Here is a 5,435-nt window from a genome sequence, read left to right as displayed (position 1 = left end):
GTGTGTCTTCTATTTGATTTCACAAATACTGGTTAGAAGCTGCACAGCTCAGGGCTTAAAGGTCAGTGGGTAGATGAGGCTTAGTGGTGGACGTGCTTCCATTTCTTTTTGGTTGGTTGGTTGGTTTTTGGTTTTTGCTATGTTTTTTTGAGACAGGGTTTCTCTGTGACTTTGGAGGCTGTCCTGGAACTCACTCTGTAGACCAGGCTGATCTTGAACTCACAGAGATCTGCCTACCTCTGCCTCCCAAGTTCTGGGATTAAAGGCTTGTGCCACCACCGTCCAGCCTTTTTGTTATTTTTATTTGCTGACCAGAGGACAGCAGATACTCCAAAGTTGGAGTTACAGATGGTTCTGAGCCCCCTGCTGGGAACTGAACTGTTCTCTGCAAATGCTCTCTGCTGCCCCTCCCTTCATTCTTTATGTATATTAACTTGGTAATTTACCAAACCCTGCCTTGTGGTGGCACACGCCTTTAATGCCAGCACTAGATAGGCAGATCTCTTGTGAGTTCAAGGCCAGCCTAGTCTAGTGAATTCTGCAGAGACCCTATCTCAAAAAAAGAAAAAAAAAAAAAGGTAAGGTAATTCCTGGAACATAAAGGTGGATGTACCAGCATTTATCTCCTGGCTCATTACTTGCAAAGATACCTTTAAAATATACAAAATGGGGGTTGCTGTTGAATCTCCTAGCTCAGCTTTCCCTGCTATGAGTAGCCAGCATGAAAGAACCTGATTATTCAAATCTGTTATCCATGCATTTCTCTGCTGAACCCAGAAAGGATCTCCGTTATTTAAAGCGTATGATATGAACAAACTCCTAGTGCTTGAGAGGGAGCTAACATGGAATCCTTCATGGAGACCTCTTTCTAGCCATCAGCATCCTCCTGCCCACTCCTGACTGGGCCTTTGCCCTACAAGTGTCCTGTTGGCCCCTCCAGGAACCCTTGTTGCCTGGGTTCTGACTTTGCTGGGCTTCTGCCCCAACAGCAGTTTGAAAAAACAAGGATCTGGAAGCTGAACTATAGTTAAAGAAGATCCAGGTAAAATCTCTCTTTTGTGTTTGTTCTTCCTTTTTGTTATTGTTTTATTGAGACAGTGTTTCTCAGTAGCTTTGGAGGCTGTCCTGGAACTCACTTTTGTAGACCAGGCTGGCCTCAAACTCTGCCTCCCAAGTGCTGGGATTAAAGGCATGTGCCACCACCACCTGGTCAGGTGATATCTTTTTGAACATAGGGAAAGTTAAATGAGATCCAGGTGGTATCTTGGTGTTGGGTTTATTTGGTTTGTTTCCAAATCACTGTTTATCACTGAAGGAGGCCAGGATAGGAAGGGAATCAAACAGCAGGAACCTGAAGACAGGAGCTGATGTAGAGGTTATGGAGGTGTGTGACTAACTGGCTTGCTCAGCCTGCTTTCGTACAGAACCCAGTGTTAAGGTGGAAGCTTTGTCCCAGCCCCTGGCATCCATATACCCAGAGTCTGGGATGTTATGGTGGAGGTTCCACCCAAGCCCCCTCCCCCATCTCCCTCCAAACCCTGCTGCATCTCAGAAAGCCTGCCAAATGGCGGCCCCTCCCCCAGAGACACTCAAGACCACTCCCACAGGGTATTTAAACTGCCCCCCTCCTCCAGAACAGACTCATGGTTTTTCCAGTCTCTTTCCCTTCTCCTCTCTGGGGGCTGGAAGGTCACCCAGGAGCATTGTATCCATTAAATACGGGCTTTTTCTAATTTGATGTGATTTGGACTGCTGTATCTGCAGAGAGGCTTATCCGGGTGTAGAAACTTTTCACCCAGAACCACCAACCAAGGGGTATTCCCATCCACAATGGGCTGGGCCCTCCCACATGAATCACTAATTAAGAAAATGCCCTACATGCACACCTTTAATCCCAGCACTCGGGAGGCAGAGGCAGGCGGATCTCTTTGAGTTCAAGGCCTGGCTGGACCGACAGCCTCCAAAACAATACAGAGAAACCCTGTCACGTAAAAACCAAAAAAAAAAAAAAAAAAAAAAAAAAAAAATGCCCTACAGCCCAATCTCGTGCAGGCATTTTCTCAATTGAAACTCCCTCCTCTCTAGCTTGTGTCAAATTGACATAAAACTAGCTAGCATACTGTTTTGAGAGTCTCACTTTGTAAAGCCTGGCCTCGAATTCAGAAATCAGCCTTATCTGCCTTCCAAGTGCTGGGATTAAAGGTGCCACTATGCCCAGCCATAAAGTTTCTTGTCATGATTTGGGGGCTGATGGTCCAAAAATCCTGCAAGAGTAGGCATCCTTAACTTCGTTGAATTAGTGTGTATGGGTGTTTTGCCTGTATGTGTATCTGTCCATGTGTGCAGGGCACATGGAGGCCAGAAGAGGGGGTCAGATCCCCTAGAACCGGAGTTGCCATGTGGGCTCTGAAAGCTCAACCAGTGCTCTTAACCATTGAGCTGTCTCCCTTTGGTCATTTTGTATTCTATCAGATGTTTTGCCAAATGCTTTGTGCTTTCTTCTGATGTCTGTACAATTTAGAATAGTCTTCCCTCTCTCTACATGTCAGGGTTACTTCTACTCCCATCTAAATGTAATTTTAGCTGGACAATGGTGATACACCTTTAATCCCAGCACTTGGGAGGCAGAGGTAGGTGGATCTCTAAGTTTGAGGCTAGTACAGTCTACAGAGCAAGTTCCAGGGCAGCCAGGTATACATACAGAGAAACCCTGTCTTGGAAAACCTAAATAAATAAAATGTAATTTTCTTCCTTACATTGTGAGGTTTTAAGTGCACATAGCTCTTTTAATGGGTAGTAACTCCCTGAGAATCAAATACAGGTTCATTGTGTTAGGTCTCAGACAGTACGTATGTCCAGAAATGATACTCTTGGCTTAACTCAAGCTGGACTATAGAGGGATTTGTGTCTATTAGATTAAAAAAAAAAAACAGCATTACTCAAGAACTTGTGGATTGCATTCCCTTCTACAAAAGGAATCATCTCCCTTGCCTATGGCAGACGGGATATATGGCTCTCCATTGACATATACCTGTGGTTACATATCAAATTCCTGTACTGACCTCCAAGCTCCCTCAGTTTCAGTCACACATACATGTTATGCATCTTAAAACCCCCACAGTAGCCTCCTGGCACCTCCCCAAGTTCTCCCCACTGCAACCTAACCCCTTATAACCAACAGGACTCTCCAACCATTTCTGCTATCTTCTTGGCTTCCTTAGATGACCATATCCAGCAAGTTTCTTTTTCTCTCAGTTCTGAACTTTTCCAGATGTCTATGGATGTTCTCACTCTCTCTTACCTAAAATAAAAACCTTCCCACATATAATGGAGTCACCATTTCAATGGTTTCTTTACTGTGCCCCTAGAATATACATGGTCATCTGTTTCTTCTACACTCCTTTCAAAGAGCAACCTAGAGCAAACTCCAACCCTCAAGCAATTGCATTTCAGCCATGCTTCATATATGATTTTTTTCTGGAAACATAAATGCTGTGAATTCAAGAATCTACCAGCCAGGACTGAAGAGATGACTCAGGAGTTAAGAATATGTCCAGTGCCGGGCGTTGGTGGCACATGACTTTAATCCCAGCACTCGGGAGGCAGAGGCAAGTGAATCTCTGTAAGTTCAAGGCCAGCATGGTCTATAGAGCGAGTTCCAAAACAATACAGAGAAACCCTGTCTCAAAAAACCAAAATAAATAAATAAATGTGTCCAGAAGACCTGTGTTGATTCCCAGAACTCATGTGGCAGTTCACAACTGTCAGGTCCAAATTCTGACTGTTAGACAAATATAGTTGGAAATTTCTTTGGGCCACCAACCAGCTCCCAAATAAAGACATGGAGACGTATAATTATGAATGCTCAGCCCTAGCTTAGGCCTGTCCCATTAGCTCTTACAACTTAATCTAACCTGTTTCTCTTCATCTGTTTCTGCCTCAGGGCTCTTTCCCTTCCTTTCAGTCTGTGTGTCTTCTCTGCTTCCTCCATGTCTGGCTAACCCCTGGTGTCTCTTTTTCTTTCTTTCTCCAAGCCTAAATTCCTCCTCCTACTTACTCTCCCTGCCTGGAAGTCCCGCCTATACCTCCTCCCTCTCTATTGACCATTCAGCTTCTTCTTAATACCAATCAGCTGCCTTATAGCTTAAACCTAAAGAACAATGATTAAGGATAAGAAAGCCATGATACACTAGAGGGAATCATCAAAACTACCCAACCCAGACCCAGCTCTGTTGACTAGATCCTTCAAACTCCACACAGCGGAGCTCAACAGGACATAATCCACCTTCAATCCAGGAGCATCTGTATAGGGAGAGAACATAAATCAGTCATTACTATAGGCTGAATATGGAACTGAGTTGACTGCCTACAAGCACATCAAAACTTTAGGATGAGCCGGGGAGTGGCAGCACAAGCCTTTAATCCCAGCACTCAGGAGGCAGAGGCAGGGAGTTCAAGGCCTGGTCTACAGAGCAAGTTCCAGGACAGGCTCCAAACCTACACAGAGAAACCCTGTCTTGGAAAATGGTGGAGGGAGGACACAAGACTTTGGGATGATGAAAATGTGAATGTATGTAAAAAAGAAATCATAACTGATTAGAAAAAAATATTAAAGCTGGGCAGTAGTGGCACACGCCTTTAATCCCAGCACTCGGGAGGCATTGGCAGGCGGATCTCTCTGAGTTCGAGACCAGCCTAGTCTACAAGAGCTAGTTCCAGGACAGGCTGCAAAGCCACAGAGAAACCCTCCCTTGAACCTCCCCCCAATAAATAAATAAATAAAAACTCGAAAGCTCTGACTTGTAAGACCCTTTTCATGTCAGAAGTTAGAAAAACGGGGGCTGGAGAGATGGCTCAAGAGCCCTGGCTGCTCTTCCAGAAGTCCTGAGTTCAATTCCCAGCAATCACATGGTGACTCACAACCATCTATAGTGAGGTCTGGTGATCTTGTGCACTCTTCTGGCATGCAGGCAGCACACTGTACACTTAAGAAATACCTTTAAAAAAATAAGTTAGAAAAACTGTCTTGGGATCTGTGGGTTCACCTTTTTTTTAATCTCCAGAACCAAAAACAAAAAGGGGGGTTAACCTTTTATATAAAAGAGGAACCACTATCTTAGCCATAACGGTAGGTAGGGTGGCAACATAAGACAAAGGCTATCTAGTTAATGATAGACAATGAATCCGCTCTAGACTAAAGAATGCCCAACATTATACCGAAGTGATTCGTTGTCTTCTAGCAAACATACTAGACGATCTGTAATTTTGTATTCTAAGAGTAACAACGCGAGAGCGCCTGAAGACAGCGTGCGGACCCCAGCCTCGGGCGGTGCTCCTCCATCCCTTCATCCTTCGGCAGCGAGGAGGCGCGCTAGGCAGCAGGGCGGAAGCGCCGAACACAGCCGCGCTCTGACGCGAGGCCCCGCCCCGAGGCC

This window comes from Mesocricetus auratus, unplaced genomic scaffold (assembly GCF_017639785.1).
Source record: "Mesocricetus auratus isolate SY011 unplaced genomic scaffold, BCM_Maur_2.0 Super-Scaffold_6730, whole genome shotgun sequence".
NCBI lineage: Eukaryota > Metazoa > Chordata > Mammalia > Rodentia > Cricetidae > Mesocricetus > Mesocricetus auratus.
The sequence above is the reverse complement of the archived record's forward strand: the minus strand, read 5'-3'. Positions refer to the sequence as shown.